An 18776-nucleotide genomic window follows, 5' to 3' on the forward strand; every position below is an offset into this window, starting at 1 on the left:
GATCTTAGTTTTCTGAATGTTGAGCTTTACATGCTATTAATGATAATTCACATTCTCTTTCTGTTACTATCCTGTGCTAGGTTGCTTCAGTCATATCTGACTCTGTGCGACCCCTATGGACTGGATGTAGCCTGCCAGGCTCCTCTGCCCATAGGATTTTCCAGGCAAGAATAACAGAATGATTTGCCATGTTAGCAAGTTTTACAAGTCTTGGATATCAAGTGGGTTTTTTTTTTTTTTTGGCCTTACTGCAAGGCTTGTGGGATCTTTGTTCCCTGGCCAGGAATCAAACCTGGGCCACTGCAGCAGAGGAGTCAGGTTCTAACCATTGGACCGCCAGGGAATTTCCAGAAATCAGTGTTTATGCCGCATTTCAAATGTTCTATAACCACACGTGGCTGGTAGCTGGTGGCTGCTGTACTGGACAGCATGGTTCTAACTACCTCAGCTCATGTTGATCTCTACAACTTTATGGAACATTCCCAAGTTGGCTCAGCCACACTGGAGATCCTGCTGTTCTTCAAAAGTCTGTGCATGCATGCTCAGTCATGCTCTTTGCAATCCCATAGACAGTAGCCCACCAGGCTCCTCTGTCCATGGGATTTCCCAAGCAAGAATACTGGCCACTCCAGTAGCCATTCCCTTCTCCAGGGGATCTTCCCGACCTAGGGATCGAATCCACATCTCCTGAATCGGCAGGTCGAATCTTTACCACTGTGCCACCTGGGAAGCCCAAAGAGCCAAGGCCTATCCTCTGTCACGTCGTTCACATTCACTATGCCCTCTGAGGAATGCTCCTACCCCAGATCTTCACATGGTTCACGTCTCCACTTAAGTCAGTGCTCAAGCATCACCTCCTCACGGAAATCATTCTTTGCCAGTATATTCACAGAAGCAGGCCCTATCCTCCAGCACTTTATATTCCCTAATTCTGCTCTACTTTTCCTCCTAGCATTTATTGCTACTTGATATTTTAAGTTTTATGTATTTTCCTCTTACCAGAATATAAGCTTCATGATGTGAGAGACCTGTTCAGTTTTGCTCCCCTCTTAATTCCAAAGTGCCTCAAACAGTACTTGATTATGGCAGGAAACCAATATTTAATAAATCAATAAACATACAAGGAAGAATAGGCATGTGTGAGAATGCTTTTCTGCAACACTGCAATAACAATAATTAAAAGGAAACACCCAAAATGTCCCCAAATGAGATAATGTCTGAGTAAACTGTGGTATATACATGCGATTTAATACTATAAAACAGTTTAAAAAGTCTTTACGCACACTATCCAAAACACCTGTTTAGGTGAAAAGAAAAAACAAAGTTGCATTCAAGTATTTTTTTTTAATACCCTAAAATAATAGTCTGCTTCCACAGACAGAAAGGTCTTGAGATAAATACCAAAACCTCAAAGAGTAAGTACTCTGTAGCAGTACAGGAGTAAGGATGGAAAGTCAATGAGGGTCTTTAACTATAATGTTTGAATTTTTGCAACAAGAATATGTTCACATATTAGTTTCTAATTTAAAGAAAGATATATCTTCAAAGTAAAATAAAATAGCAGAAAATATGTGAAAATATTTAGAGCCTATTTCTAAGTGAGAGTCATAGATGATTTTTGTTTTAGTTTTCTCATTCTCCAAGTTTTCTATGACAAATTCAGACTGGTAAAAGTAACTCTTCAAAAGAACATTCAAGACAACGTATTTTTTTAAGTGTTTTACTTTCAGGCTTACTACTGTTGTTTCATATTTAAATCTAGAAGATCTCAGGAAATTATTTTTCTTTTCACAAAACTGTGTACCCCTCCAAAAGGAAGGGTACGTTTGCTCCAAAGGAAGTAAGGAGAAATACTTGAGTATTTACCTAAATAAACTTTGGGTGTTAAATAACTTTTCAGGTTCTCTAACAATGAAATAAATAATGGAGACAAACTTGAGAGTCCTTTGGACTACAAAGATATGAAACCAGTCCATCCTAAAGGAAATCAACCCTGAATATTCACTGGAAGGACTGTTGCTCAAACTGAAGCTCCAATACTTTGGCCACCTGATGTGAAGAGCTGACTCACTGGAAAAGATCTGATTCTGGGAAAAACTGAAGGCAAAAGGAGGAGGAGGTGGGTAGAAGATGAGACAATCAGATAGCATTACCAACTCAGTGGACATGAACTTGAGCAAACTCCAGGAGATAGTGGAGGATAGGGCAGCCTGGTATGCTGCAGTCCTTGGGATTGCATGACTTAGTGATTGAACAACAAATAATAAAGAAATAAATAACAGAGACAAACAGATTTGATCTCATGAAAAAATGTATTATTTCTATTTTTCAAAGGGAAATTAGAAAGTAAAAAATTGGGGGAAATATTTCCAAACATGATGTGCTAGTTTCCTTACTGCAAAACACTGGCAAGGCCCATCCTACTCACTGGAGAACATGAAGCACCTTTAGTCCCGATATGTAAATATCAGTCCACGTGACAACCAAAAGAAGCCCTCTCACTGTCCCTCTTCCCCTCCTTGAGGACTGTAGGGTCCATGCAGGAAACAATTAAAAGCACAAAGGCTACCCAAGGGAATATAAACAAACAAGTCATAAAAAAATAAAATAAAATATATAAACAGTATGAAAACTTTTGCTAAGCAACTTGGCACTGTAGACCAAGAATATATTCATAATCATTCTAACCTTTAACATTTTAGTAATTCAAACTCTTTGAATGTCTCTGCTGCTGCTAAATCACTTCAGTCGTGTCCGACTCTGTGTGATCCCACAGACAGCAGCCCACTAGGCTCCCCCGTCCCTGGGATTCTCCAAGCAAGAACACTGGAGTGGGTTGCCATTTCCTTCTCCAATGCATGAAAGTGTAAAGTGAAAGTGAAGTCGCTCAGTCGTGTCCAACTCTTCACAACCCCATGGACTGCAGCCTACCAGGCTCCTCCGCCCATGGGATTTTCCAGGCAAGAGTACTGGAGCGGGGTGCCATTGCCTTCCCCGTTGAATGTCTCTAAAGGCAGCCATTTAAAATAAAATCGTCTTTAAAGAAAGTGAAAGTGAAGTCGCTCAGTCGTGTCCGACTCTTTGGGACCCCATGGACTGTAGCCCACCAGGCTCCTCCATCCATGGAAATTTCTAGGCAAGAGTACTGGAGTGGGTTGCCATTTCCTTCTCCAGGGGATCTTCCCGACCTGGGGATCGAACCCTAGTCTCCTGCATTGTGGGCAGACGCTTTACCGTCTGAGCCACCAGGGAATAGTAATTAGGAACAATCTAACAGTTCATACAAAAAAAAAAAAAAAAAAGACAGAAGACCTAAATAGACATTTCTCCAAAGAAGACATACAGATGTTCCAAAACACACATGAAAAGGTGCTGAATATCGCTAATTATTAAAAGAATTGCAAATCCAAACTACAACGAGGTATCACCTCACACCAGTCAGAATGGCCATAATCAAAAAATCAGGGCTTCCCTGGTGGCTCAGTGGTAAAGAATCTGCCTGCCAATGCAGGAGACACCCATTTGATTCCTGATCTGGGAAAATCCCACCTTCCTTGGAGCAATTAAGCCCAAGTGCCCCAGCTACTGAGAGTATGCTCTAGAGCCCAGGAACTTCAACAAGAGAAGCCACTGCAATGAGAAGCCAGTGTATCACAGACCCAGCATGGCCAAAAATAAATAAAATTATTTTGAAAACATTTACAAACAACAAATACTGGAGAGGCTGCGAGAATGTAAACTGGTGTAGCTACTATGGAAAATAGTATACAGGTTCCTTAAAAAAACTAAAAACTGAATTACCATATGATTCAGCAATCCCACTCCCAGGCATAAAACCAGAGAAAAACACCGTTCAAAAAGATACATGCTCATTTCAGCAGTGTTTACAACAGTCAAGACATGAAAGCAACTTAAATATTGGTCGATAGATGAATGGATAAAGAAGATGTGGTATATATACAAGATGGAATATTACTCAGTCATAAAAAGAATGAAATCCCAAGTGCTGCCACGTGGATGGTCTTAGAAATTATCATATTAACTGAAGTAAGTCAGAGAAAGACAAATAACATGGCATCACTTATATGTGGAATCTTAAAAAATGATACAAATGAACTTATTTACAAAACAGAAATAAACTCATAGAAAATAAACTTATGGTTACTAAAGGGGACGCGGCAGGAGGGAGTTAGAAGTTGGGAATTATATACACAAAGACACACTGCTGCTGCTGCTGCTAAGTCGCTTCAGTCGTGTCTGACTCTGTGTGACCCCATAGACGGCAGCCCACCAGGCTCCCCCATCCCTGGGATTCTCCAGGCAAGAACACTGGAGTGGGTTGCCATTTCCTTCTGCAATGCATGAAAGTGAAGAGTGAAAGTGAAGTCGCTCAGTCACGTCCGACCCTCAGTGACTCCGTGGACTGCAGCATTCCAGGCTCCTCCGTCCATGGGATTTTCCAGGCAATGTGTCTTTACATCAAATAGCTAAACAACAAGGACCTGCTGTATAGCACAGGGAACTGTACTCAGTATCTTGTAATAATCTATAATGGAAAATTATAGAATCTGAAAAAGAATACACACACACACTGAATACACACACACACAAATGAATCACTCTGCTGTACACTTTCAACTAACACAACATTGTAAATTAACTATACTTCTATAAAAAATAAACAAAACAAAAAAAAACCCTAAATGTCTAACATGACAAGTAAATTAAGAAATATTCATATGATGGACTGCTATGCTGCTTATGAAAATATAATTTTTAATATAACATGGAAAAAATGTTTAAGTGAAAAAAATAGCAAAATTATGCAGTGAAAAGGACTTCAAGGGTAAAAAATTTCATATATACTGTCACTGTAGTGCTTTTTATAATAGTAAAAAAAGAAGGTGTATAGTAATAGAAATTGGTTAAATAAACGATATCGTCATGAAATGGATGGTATTCATCTAGCCATTGGAAATCATATTCTTACATGTTAAAATAACAAAGGTAACATTTTCACCAACTGGATTGAAGGAAATAAAAAATGCTGACCTCATATATTACCGACGCTAGCAAAGGGGTAAATCTGATAATCCTCTGCCACTGTGACAACACACATTACAAATGCATTCACGACCCTTTGACTCAATAGCCCTATTCCGAGGAATTTATATGTCATTCACGAAATAAGGTATGTACAAGGTCATACAAGGCACCATCACTTGTAATAGTTAAAAGGCCATAAAGCTAACTGTACATAAAGGAGGAAGAGGTTACATAAATCATATGACCTCCGTACAAGTTACTGGCTATAAAAAGGAATGAGGAAGCTGGTTATCTGCTATCCCCCAGCCCTTTTAAGTAAAAACAACAACAACAACAACAAACCACAGAAATGTATATGGTATATTTTCTTTGTATTTTTTCAAAATAACTTTTAAAAAACGTGTTTTGTCTAATACAGACGCATATGGTGGGAGAGGAAATGGGTAGCTGGGGAAGATGGGTAAGATTTTTTTTACTGTATTAACTTTTCAATTTTTTGCCACTACTAATACTAAAGCACACTAATACTACCATTAAAAGTTCTTTAAAAATAAAACTGAAAAAGAAAAATTATCAAAGACCACTCATAGATGAGAAGATATTCATATTAGGCGAAAGAAAGCAAGTTAGCAAGCAGTATTATCTGTAAGATTCCAATTTTACACATATCAAATGCACATAAAAAAGATATCATTCAATAAAAAAAGGAAATTCTGCCATTTGCAACAACATGGTTGGACCTTAAAGACAATAAGCTAAGTGAAATTAAGTCAGACAGAGAAATACTGTATGATCTTACTTGTATGTGGAATCTGAAAGTAAATTTAAAAATATATTCACGCAAACATGCATTCACACATGCACAAACACACCGAACTCAGAAAGATATCAGATTTACGGTTACCAGAGGCAGGGGCTAGGCTTGAGGGAACTGGATAAAACGGTTACAAGGTACAAACTTTCAGTTATAAGATAAGTAACTCCTAAGGATGTAATATACAACACTGTTAACACAGTTAGCACTGCTGTGTGGCAATTTGAAAGTTGCTAAGAGAATAAAATTCTAAAAGTTCTCATCACAAGGAAAAAGCATCATTTTTTTCCCTTGTATCTGTATGAGATGGTGGATGTTAAACTGAACTTATTGTGACAATCATTCCTCAATGTGTAAGTCAATTCATTATGTTATGCACTTTAAACTTGCACAGTGCTGTACTTCAATAAAACTAAAAGGAAAAACAGGATTTACATCAAAATATTAATGAATCATGAATTATGCAGCATTACCTACAGACATGGAAACAACTTAAGTGTCCCTGATAAGTGGATAATGAAAATGTGTCACACACACACTTTGAGGAGCATTATTTAGTCACAAAAAAGGAAGAAAATCCTTCCACTTGTGACAACATGGATGGGCCTCAGGGGCATTGTGTTAAGTGAAAAGAGGCAGGCAGAGAAAAACAAATACTGTACAATCTCATACATGGAATCATAAAACAAAAAGAACCCCCCCCCAAATCTGAACTTATAAAGTCCCAAGAAAATAGTGTGCATGCGTGCATGCTAAGTCTCTTCAGCTGGTCTGACTCTTTGTGAGCCTGTGGACTGTAGCCCACCAAGCTCCTCTGCCACGGGATTCTCCAGGCAAGAATACTGGAGAGGGTTGCCATGCCCTCCTCCAGGGGATCCTCCCGACCCAGGGATCAAACCCATGTCTCTTACATCTCCTGCACTGCACGACTAGCGCCACCTGGGAAGCTCCAAAAATACAGGGTACGGCATGGTGAGTAATATGTGCTCTGTATTTGAAAGTTGTTAAACAGATGATCTTGTCACAACGAAAAAAACATCTGTATGTGAGGTGAAGGTTAACTAGACTTACTATGGTGATCATTCTGTAATATATACACTTAATCACATACACATGGGCTTCGGTCATAACTCAGTAGGTAAAGACCTGCCTGCAATGTAGAAGACCAGGGTTTGATTCCTAGGGCAGGAAGATCCCCTGAAGAAGGGAATGGCTACCCACTCCAGTATTCTTGCCCGGAGAATCCCATGGATAGAGGAGCATGGCAGGCTACAGTCCATGGGGTCGCAAGAGTTGGACATGACTAAGCAACTAGACCATCACTGCCATCAATCACATACACAGTGAATTACACACACATAATCATATACACAGTGATCATGTTGTACAGCTGAAACAAATTTAAAGTTATATGTCAATTACACTTAAAAGGATTTACAGCAAAATATTAACACTGATAATATCTTGGTCATGAATTTAAAGGTAACTGTTATGTATTTCTGTTTTCCAAATTTTCTTCAACAGGTATAATTTTATAATCAAGAAAATATTTTTAAAGAAAAACCAAATGAGATAATTTTCTGCTTATTAAACTAGCAAAGATCTTTTAAAGGAATAATTCCCAATACAGTAAGCAAATCCTCTGGAAATGTATGTAAAAACTGTTTATACCTCAAACTGGTTTATACCTTAAAAACCAATTGCTAGGAATCTACTGTAAGGAACTATTTTAGAAAGCCTTCATGTATAAAGTTGGCCATGTTAGTGCTTCTTTTATACTATCCGAAGTAACCTTTTCAGTATTATGAAAAATGATAGTTGAACAAAATATCACAGTTGTTGAAGCAATGCTTACAGTGATCAATAACTTGGAAAATGTTCATAATTGTTAAAAATAGTCAAGATATAAAACAGTAATGTAATATTATTATAATCACATAAACTACTCCTTCAAATTCAAAGATTTACAAAAGAGAAAAAAAGACTCAAAGGAAATAATCACTACAGTATTTGGTTTTAAGACTGGAGAGTGGGGATATATGTATGTATACGTATAGCTGATTCACTATATGTGAATCACAGAAACTAACACAACATTGTAAGCCAACTATATTCCAATTACAAAAAAAAAAAATGAAGAGTGTTTTTGCCTCACTGTACTTCTTTCTACTTCTTTAATAAACATAACTGCTATTATAAATAAAAAATTCATAATATAATTTTAAAAATGTACATACACTCTAAGATTATAATGTGCATGTCTCTGTGTGGTTATAATACGCATTTAGGTAACACCACACAGGGATACTTTTCTTAGAAACAGATTTAAATGGTATCTTGAAACAACAAATCAAATATGCTTTAAATTTAAGAAACATGAAAGATAGCAAATTATTATTAAAAGCACTATATAAATATCTTAAGTATGTGAATGTTCTAACATTAGTAGCTAATGAAGAACAATGATGACACAAAAGATGGCTCAATGCTATGTCTCTAACATTACTGATATCAGATTTTATCTAATCAAAAATAGGATATAGTACTCCCTCTTTAATTATGATTTCCTGTTATTACACTATCTAAAAAATGCAACACAAACATCTAGTCAATTTTTTTTTTCTTTTTGAGGAGTAAAGAGGTGGCGCTAGTGGTAAAGAACTTGCCTGCCAATGCAGGATATGCAAGAGATGCGGTTCCTTGAGTTGGGAGGAACCCTGGAGGAGGGCATGGCAATCCACTCCAGCATTCTTGCCTGGAGAACCCTCTGGACAGAGGAGCCTGGCGGGCTACAGTCCATAGGGTTGCACAGAGTCAAACATACCTGAAGCAACTCAGCATGTATGCAAAGAGAAAACAGTACTGACGGATAACAAAAACACAGTTCAGGACAAAAATCAAGTCTACACAATTTCAATACAATAAGTCATGAATTTCCTAAGAATAGTTCACAAAGAAAGCTTTCAGAGCAATAATCTGCAGGTGAACTGTTCACTGCATAGTTGTTTAATCTAAATGAGTTGCAGCTATTCCTGTAAAATGTAGCTATAATTTAAAAAAAAAAAATCATCGTTTCGAGCAACATGCCCCATTCCTGTACAGCAATCAGCATTGTATACCCCATCAGATGAGGTACATATGTTCCAGTCTGACCTAGTTTCCACTACTGCATGTTAGCTGTTACCATTTATCATTTGAGTTTTTGCATTCACCTCACCTGCCCGACTTCCTCAGAAATCTGAGTATTTGATACTTACTTCCATCTACTTTATTTATAAAGAAAATACTTTTAAAGATAATCAGTAAAGCTAACAAGCTCATGAAAAAAGTTGAGTAAAATTAAGCCATAACTTTTAACATTTTAATGTATATTAAGTTTCTTCTAAGCAGATAGAATTACAAATATTTTATCAAGAGTATCATAGTCACTTTAACATGTCAATAATATATAATGCAATAACATTTCAAAATATTAAATGCTGGGAAATAGATGGGGAAACAGTGGAAACAGTGTCCGACTTTATTTTTTTGGGCTCCAAAATCATTGCAGATGGTGACTGCAGCCATGAAATTAAGACGCTTACTCCTTGGAAGAAAAGTTATGACCAACCTAGAGAGCATATTCAAAAGCAGAGACATTACTTTGCCAATAAAGGTCCGTCTAGTCAAGGCTATGGTTTTTCCTGTGGTCATGTATGGATATGAGAGTTGGACTGTGAAGAAAGCTGAGCGCCGAAGAATTGATGCTTTTGACTGTGGTGTTGGAGAAGACTCTTGAGAGTCCCTTGGACTATAAGGAGATCCAACCAGTCCATTCTGAAGGAGATCAGACCTGGGTGTTCTTTGGAAGGAATGATGCTAAAGCTGAAACTCCAGTACTTTGGCCACCTCATGCGAAGAGTTGACTCATTGGAAAAGACTCTGATGCTGGGAGGGATTGGGGGCAGGAGGAGAAGGGGACGACAGAGGATGAGATGGCTGGATGGCATCACCGACTCGATGCACATGAATTTGGGTGAACTCCGGGAGTTGGTGATGGACAGGGAGGCCTGGCATGCTGCGATTCATGGGGTCGCAAAGCGTCGGACACGACTGAGCGACTGAACTGAACTGAACTGAGGATGTATGATATGCCATGTGCTCCTGAGCTCAGTTGTGTCCACCTCTTTGTGACCCCATGTACTGCAGCCTGCCAGGCTCCTCTGTCCATGGAATTTTGCAGGCAAGAACACAGGAGTGGCTTAGCATTTTCTACCCTAAGGGATCTTCATGACCCAGGGGTCGAATCTGTGTCTCTTATGCGTCCTGCATTGGCAGGTGGATTCTTTACCACTGCTCTACCTGAAACTTCTGCAACAAATATATTTCATAAAAATATCAGAGATGAAACAAATTCATAAGTAAAAAGTTTAATCTTGTAGCTTCAGACATGAAATAATTTCCATATTCACTTAAAGTAACATGAAGGTTGGAGATGGGGGGCAGAAGGACACAGACAACTAATTATTAAAACATATAGTAAAAAAACATGGTATTTGTAATCGTGCTTTGTTGCTGAGTCATGTCCAACTCTTTGCAACCCTGTGGACTGTAGCCCACCAGGCTCCTCTGTCCATGGGGATTCTTCAGGCAAGAATACTGGAGTGGGTTGCCACACCTTCGTCTGAGGGATCTTCCCAACCCACGAATTGAACCCAGGTCTTCCGCATTGCAGGAAGATTCTTTACCAGCTGAGCCACCAGGGAAGCCCCAAAGTGAAAGTGAAATTTGTAATTAGGCAATAAATAATGCAGTGACTTTATTACAATCTTTATTACATGGAATTACATTCATAATTCCAAGAATTACTTGGAAGTTTAACACAGTCTGAGGGAGTCTGCAGAGTACTAAGTCTTGAAAATGGAGATATTAAATACTCTTAACTATTACGATGACAAGCAGGTCTTTGCCCTTTCTGATTCCCTTGGTTAATTCTTAATTGTCCTTAAAGATTGAACACAGCCAAAGTACACTCTAGGAATTTCACCCTGATTCTCTGAAGTTAAAATGACTGTTTGTTGAATTTTATTTTCATTATCATAAATTTGTCTGGAGAAGGAAATGGCAACCTACTCCAGTATTCTTGCCTGGAGAATCCCATGGACAGAGGCGCTGGTGGGTTACAGTCCATAGGGTCGCAAAAGAGTCAGACGAAACTTAACAACTAAACAATAACAAACTCCTTGAACTCAGAACCTATCTTCAACACCAAGCACAATGCCTGGTCCAGCACTACACTGCCAAACAGAATGCTAGTTAAGGCTTGAGCAGAGGACTTGCCCAGCACCTTTTCTCCCACATGTACTGCTTCCCACAGGAGTATTGCTAATATGTATCTATAGTGAGTAAATCCTCTCAGCCTATTCCACAACTGAAAGGAGCTTATTCTTTAGATATGCCTGCTGGGGCTGCATTCTGTTAACAAAGTGTCTATTTTCTTTTCTTTAAACAGAATCCACTATAAGAGAGCATTTTCAGTTCAAGTCCAAGAAATAAAGATGGGAAGTTCTCATCTGTTTAAGTTTAATAAAACAGGTAGCAATTTTCATAGAAGACTTGCACCTCTAAGTGCAATCATATTAAGTTAAACTAATTAAAAGTATAGCAGATATTGAAAACTTTCAAAGATAGCAATCTAACATCACATTTTATATTACTCTCTACCTTAATGTAGTTCACAGAAATCAAATGAGAAATAAAAACGGACTGGTTAAAAGATATCTAAATACATTTATGAATGCCAGGTTGTTAGTGAACTAAGTACAAATAAGTTGACATTCTGGGGCGTCAGAAAAGGCAACTCTGATCTTCCATATAGTTCCTTTTCCCGTAGTGTCTCTGACAGTCACAAACCTCTGTACTGGTAAAAACATGATTAACAGTGTACAGGCAGTTAGTAGGGCTTCCCTGGTGGCTCAGATGGTAAAGAATCTGCCTGCAGTGCAGGAGACCTGGGTTTGCCCTGAGTCAGGAAGATCCCCTGGAGAAGAGAATGGCCATCCACTCCAGTATTCTTGCCTGGAGAATTCCAAGGACAGAGAAGACTGGTGGGCTGCACTCCCTGGGTCACGAACAGCCAGGCTCAACTGAGCAACTAACTCACTTCACTTTCAGGCACTTACTAAATTTCTAAATCCTCCAGAAAACTTAAAAAGAGAAAAGTTGGTATGATGCCAAGTTTGGTGTTAAATAACTTACTGCACGTACAATCTGAGAGACAAAAATCTAGTACAACTATGCTAGTGCAAACTAAAAAGCATATACCAACTGGGGAATCTCTGCTAATATTCTTAATATTGTACCTGCAATTATCTAAGCTCTTATAACAATAAACTTATCCCACTGTCTCAAGAGATAGAACCAAACCATCCTAGCACTGTGTTATTTAATCCAGTAACTCCTAAATAAAAAATTACAGATTTTTGAAGTTTGAAGGAAATAGGTAATCTGGTCCAATCTTCTAAGTGTATAGACTTGGGAACAAGAAGACTAGAGAGTTGAAGTGACTGGCTGAAAGTCACAAGTGGAAAAAAAAAAAGCAAGAGTTTTCTGGTTAAGATTATAGCTTCACTGTTAAAAGTAGCTTATAACCTGTGCCTGATTCATATTGATGTAAGGCCAAAACCATCACAATATTGTAAAGTAATCATCCTCCAATTAAAGAAAGAAAGTAGCTTATTCATAAATATTCCAAATAATGGTTACATAATTTTACTTTTTATCAAGTGACCACGATGCAAAGATTTAATTATGAATAAACCTTAAGCTAAAGTTTATACACAATTAACAGTAGCTTATTAATATATACAATCAGGCTTCATGCAATTTAAAAATAAGTAGGTTAAGGAATCATTCATGCTTTAAAAATAACCATTTTAATATCAAAAATTGATAACCACAAGTATGACATAATTAAATTCCAAGAACAAGTTGGTAATCATTTTAAGCCACTACTCAAACTAAAACGAAGTGTAAAACATTTCCTGTCTGGTACTAAAAGTACAAAGTCCCAGTTACAGCATACAGAGAATTTATAACACTGCCTGTAGTATATTTCAAGATGCAAGATTTGCCTTACAGAAATAAAAATATACGGAGTTCTTATGGAGACCATATATTCATTAAACCAGGTCAAAACCACTGACACTTAAATGAAAACTAAAAACTGGTACTAATATTAAAGAAAAAAAAAAGTGCAGCAGATAGATTTGCAATAAACTCTTCAAATAACCTCAAATAATTATCTATGGATTCCAACTACATATAACAAGTAAGACACATTAGTACTTGAGGATACAGAGAATAAATAATACATTCTAATCCTGTTGAAATATCCTATAAATAAAACAATAAGGGAAAACATCAACATATATTTCTCAAAAGAGCAACACTTGAAGAACTGTAGATGGTGTCCTGACAACTAGTAGAACTAGCTCATCCTACTATAACTATTACCAATTTCCTGATGTTTGGGAGAATGGATGCTGCCTGACAGGAAATCTAATTTAAAATATGCAAAATATCAAAAGAATAAAGACTTTACCAAAAGAACACCGATACTGCAAGACCACAGTATCAAGCACCAAAAATCAAAGACTTGTGTAAGTCACAATAAACGTAATGTGCGCTTTTCACTCCTAGGGGAGCCACTGAGCTCTTACTCAAAGCTAATTTCACACAGAATTTTAACAAACCTGAATATTTACTTTTGAAGCCCACAGCTTGATAATAGCCTGAAATTAGAATATAATTTAGAATATAATTTTATAGATGATAAAAAAAACCTGAGGTTCAGAAAGATGGTCGGATCAGAAAAGAACTCAAAATTTCGAACCTTGTCAGTTTTCTTACTTGTACACTCCTGACAACAGGGAAAGGCAACCCTGACAAAAGTTCGCAAAAGCAAAAACCTTAAAAAGTAAACAAAATTTTTAAAAAGGCACAGAATCCTACTACAAGACGCCATTAGGATCTCAGGACACCAATACTCTTGAACCATAAAGAAAACGTTAAGGTAAAGGGAGCTCTGTTTAAACCAAATGTATGTAATATGTAATCCCTTATAGAGAAGATCCCATCTTAAATGATTAAACTAAAAAAAAAGGAGTGATAAAACGGGTAAATTGTCGCATATATAAAAAACATGAATCAGAGAAACAGCCATTCTAGATGTCGGTGCCTTTTATGGATTTTAAACCGCGATTTCAAAACTGTTTACACACCCCCTCTCCATCATCTGTACAAACCGGCCATTCTTTGCCAAACGGTAGTCCACAGACTCACTTTTTCTATCTGGTTTTGACTACTGAAAATTAACCGTACTCCCTAATTTCCACAACATTTAATTGTTTTTGGACGCATTTCTGACCACTACTGCAAACACTTGGTCCTGCATAAAGTACTATTGTGGGAAGAAATGAAAATCAATGCACAAAATGGTGCTTTTATAACATTTTAAAAACGACAAAGTTTCCCATTCCTGCAGATCTCGATTCAGCACCTTAAAAGACTAAAGACTAGCCAAATTCGCACACTTCCCCCAAAGCATTTGGAATTCCGAAGCCATCACCTTCCTACAAGAGTAATTCCTCCTAAAAGGCCTGCGCTGCACACAGTTCTTCAGAAACGTGGGAGAACTTGGAGTCAGTTCTGGGTAAGAAGGAAGAGCCTGGATTGGAGTTTGGGGAGAACTAAGTGGCCTGTGCCACTACACTACGCAAGATAGTCGCTATGAGAGGAAAAGGTCGGAGCAGGGGAAAGCCTGTCTTCGTTCTAATCTTAACCCCTAAGATCCAGGCTCCTCGCCTGCCACTCTCCACCCCTAATCTGACAGGATGGCAGGTAACGCGTCCCGTTTCCCCACCTATCCTCCCACCTACCCCGCACTCGTGCTCGGTCTTACGATTTTGAAGCATCAAAATCACCCCGGCTCCCTGAAGTTCAGGCCACCGTCGCTGCCGCCATATTACAGCTTGTGCGGCAAAATGCGTCAGGGAGGGAGGTGTGCGCCCGAGAAGGGAGGGCGGGGGCTGGCAGGGGGAGGGCCATTTTCCAGGTCCGGAAGGCACGGCTGGAAGCCCTCTCCAGCAGCACCTGCTGCAAAGCTAGCGCCACGATCCTCGGGGGCCCCTCTGGGATCGGGCAGCCCCAATATCTTGAGAGGAAGACGGTTAAGTCGGTCTGGGCCTATCGCGCCGGCTCCGCCCCTCTTCTAGGGCCCTTCCCGCTCTCGCACCCCGGCAGTGCTGCAAAGGACGGTACCGAAACAACACAGGCTCTGCGCCACCTACTTGCACCAGTCCAGTCTCCTCTTCCCGGGGTCCGGTCCTTTAAAGCGCTTCAAATCTACCGCCGCCAGAAAAGGCGCTAAAGACCACTAACCGACTCCCTCCCCCCACAACCCAGGCCCGGCGTGGAGGGGAAACGTCGCGCCGGAAATACGTCACTGCTCGGTGGCCCGCGTCTTCTGGTGATCCCTTGCTTCGGTACCTCACCCTCCCTGGAGTTCTAGGATTTGGGAGCGAGTTAAATGCCTGGCCCATAGGTAGCTTAATGGTTTCTGTGTAAGTTGATTGACAGCGTTTGTAACCGTTAGAATGCCAAGTCATTCGTGAAATGAAGTGCTTCACTTAATAAACATTGATTGAGCCTCTGCCAGGGTGTTGGGAAGGAGACCCTACTTTCAAAGAGCTTCCCAGGTCAGCTTCTAGTTAATGCTATGACACACATTAAAAAAAAAAAGAAAAGAAAAGAAATGAACAAAGTGCTATTTGAGAAAAGGAGGAAATTATGAGGACATTGACGCCCTTTGTTGTCTTTTAAAAATATTCGCATAGCAACCCCATGATATGTTATCCTTGTTTCACGGATAAATTGAGGCTCAAGGAAGATAAGTGCCTTCCCAAATACATTGTTCCTAAATACCAAAGTAAGGCTTTGACTCCAAATCCAGTGCTTTCTGGGGAGAACACTATTTAGGACATATGTTGCTATTTAATTGTTTCAAGAGATTAAGAGTTCCTAGATTGTTAGAATTGTAATAATTCCCCCTGATATTCAGGGGAGTTGAGGGCAGTCATTGTGAAGATATGCCATGTGTTTTAAAGAAAACAGCCCCCTTGTGATGATTAGTGATATGTGTCAACTTGGCTAGGATATAGTGCCCAGTTATTTGGTCAAAGAATAGTCTAGATGTGTTTCCCAGGGTATATTTTAGATGTGATAAACTTTTACAATTCGAAGACTTAAAACAGGGTGGGACTCATCCAATCAGCTCAAGGCCTTGAGATCAGAGGCTGAGATTTCCTAAGGAAGAAAGCATTATGCCTCAAGATGGCATTATAGAAACTTTGCCTGGGTTTCCAACATGCTTGGCCTGCTGTGTTGATTTCAAACTCAAGACTGCAATATCAACTCTTATGTGCACTTACAGCCTGCTCACCCACCCTACAGATTTCAGACTTTCCAGCCCCCACAACTGTAAGCCAATTCCTTACAATAAATCTGTTTTTCTGTAAAAACAAACAAAAGGAAACAGAGGACTTAGATTTTATTATTGTATGAAAAGAAAGTTACAATTATTTAAAATTTTCACTTCTTTATCTTTGGTAAATTAGTAATTATCAACAACATGTGAGCATGTGGCAGGTACACTTAAGGGTCTTCACCGGTTTTATTAGCTGTAAAACTGAGAGGACAATCCTGGCCTCTTTAAGCCATTTTGCTTTCATTGCAGGAAAGTAGCGTCATACTCATCCTCAAACAACTTAGAGGTTATGTGAGTTCACACTTTGCAGTGAGGAGGGCAATTCTTTAGTACCTTTAAAATTCTAATTTACAGTGAGCACGATATTGAGACAGATTTTTGTTAGCATGGGTTTGATTTTTGCTAATTCAGATTCCTTAGAATATACTTTTATTTAGCTGTGATATACAGATTTATTTCTTAGATTTCTACTTGTAGAGGTAATGTGTAGTTTCCCTCTTTATCATCCATTTAGTTAGACACAATCTTTGAGGATATAGTACAGATTATACCATAGTTAACATTTTGAGATGCGCAAAGGTAGTATTACTAATTTGTTCCAGGATATACTTTTTTCTTAGAGAGATAGACCTTTATATGAAGTGACTGAAGAATTATTTAATAGTAAGGTATTAACAAGTACTTAGATATAGTATACATTATAAATGGTCACATTTTAGAGGATTCCTGAAAGAAGTCTTGAAGCAGCTTTACAAATGTTAATTCAAAGACTGGTGGCTGGTGGTGAACTATGACAAAGTTTTCACTATTCTTAAGAACAGTTGTTTTGGGGGGAAATTCCCTTGTGATCCAGTGGTTAGGACTCTAGCGCTGTCACTACTGGGACCCTGGGTTCAATCCCTGGTCAGGGAACTAAAATCCCATAAGCCATATCTTTTCTTAGACTGTGGTAGTTGCTTTCTTTATCCAGATGTCCTTACTTGAATGAATGAAAAACTGGTGTGCTTTGCTGGGTCCCAAACATGTTGAAAGTTCAATGGTCTTTGAAATCCAAAACTTTCCCAAATAAATTTGACATAATTTATTGTTCCAAGAAGGAAGCTCTTGCAAGTAAAAGGAAGTATTACCTCCAACAATATGGTGGCTTAAGGAACAAAGGACTTATTTCTCTCTTAAATAATAGGTCTGGTGAGTGGACCAGATCAAAGGGCAACTCTCCTCCATATAGTCAGTCAGGACCTTACGTTCCTTATATGTAATTCCAACATACTCCAGGGCCTTGACATTGCATGATTAGATTAGAGTGCATTGCCTGGAGTTTCAGCCATCAGGAAAACATTACAAAAACTAAGATTCTGGCATCAGTACCATCACTTCATGACAAACTGAGAAGTGGAAACAGTGACAGATTTTATTTTCTTGGGCTCCAAAATCACTGCAGACAGTGACTGCAGCCACAAAATTAAAAGATGCTTGCTCCTTGGAAGAAAAGCTATGACAAACCTAAACAGTGTATTAGAAAGCAGAGACATCACTTTGTCAACAAAGGTTCATATAATCAAAGCTATGGTTTTTCCAGTAGTCACGTATGGATGTGAGAGTTGGACCATAAAGAAGACTGTCACTATCATTTAGGCCTATTGTTGCAGGGAGCTGGTCTGGCACTCATAGCTCAGCCTTGGTATTTCTGCTGAACATAACAATTGCACAGAATAACAACATGAAACAAGGCCACTTTCTGACTGATGTGTCAAGACCAAAACAAGACATAATCATACCTGAACTTAGACAAAAAACAGTATTGTTCAAACCACAAAAAATGACCAAACATCCACCTATTGTGGCTAGTAGGAGTGACAGCTGCTTCTTTACCAATCCCAGCTTTAACTTAGCTTCATTCTTTCTGCCTTCTAAATAAAATTTATTAAGATGCCCAGTAAATTCCTCATAGTAGCCAATCTAGAGCAAAATCCCTGTTAAACTTCCTGAAGATAACACAAGGCCAAAAATTGATTGTGGTGATGTTCCACAACTCTGAATTACAAAAAGTCACTGAATTTTACACTGTGAATGGGTGAATTGTATGGTGTGTAAATAATTTCTCAATAAAGCTGTTACAAAATTTGTCATCTAGAACTGGTACCTGTCTGCCATGACACAGTGCAGAAATGGAGAGAAGTTTTGATGCTTTTATAGCCATTCCATAGCTATTCCATACACGTTGAATATAATAAATAAAAATCTGCACATGTCTTTTCCACATTTAAGTTTTCAGATTTCACTTTTCTAAATATTCATTTATATTGTGTGTTATAAAAATATCAGTGTTTCATGGACTGGGAGAAAACCTCTTATAGTTGAGAAACAAGTACCCTAAAGGCTTCCCTGGTG

The 18776-nt window shown here is 38.6% G+C and overlaps 1 protein-coding gene across 11 annotated transcripts in view; it reads right to left on the reverse strand.

The window, feature by feature from the left end:
* Nucleotides 1–15337, reverse strand: part of PPIG (peptidylprolyl isomerase G) — a 56945-nt gene extending 41608 nt beyond the window's left edge. For 4 of the 11 annotated variants that reach the window (XM_019971241.2, XM_019971265.2, XM_019971212.2 and 1 more), the window contains exon 1: nt 14802–15088. The gene's annotated coding sequence lies outside the window, so the exon portion shown is untranslated. Of the gene's footprint in view, nt 1–14778; nt 15089–15189 lie in introns of those variants that run through there. The other 7 variants (XM_019971250.2, XM_019971269.2, XM_019971221.2 and 4 more) reach the window with 3 other exon arrangements.
* Nucleotides 15338–18776: the final 3439 nt, after the last annotated feature.

The sequence above is a fragment of the Bos indicus genome, chromosome 2, assembly GCF_029378745.1.
Source record: "Bos indicus isolate NIAB-ARS_2022 breed Sahiwal x Tharparkar chromosome 2, NIAB-ARS_B.indTharparkar_mat_pri_1.0, whole genome shotgun sequence".
Classification (NCBI taxonomy): domain Eukaryota; kingdom Metazoa; phylum Chordata; class Mammalia; order Artiodactyla; family Bovidae; genus Bos; species Bos indicus.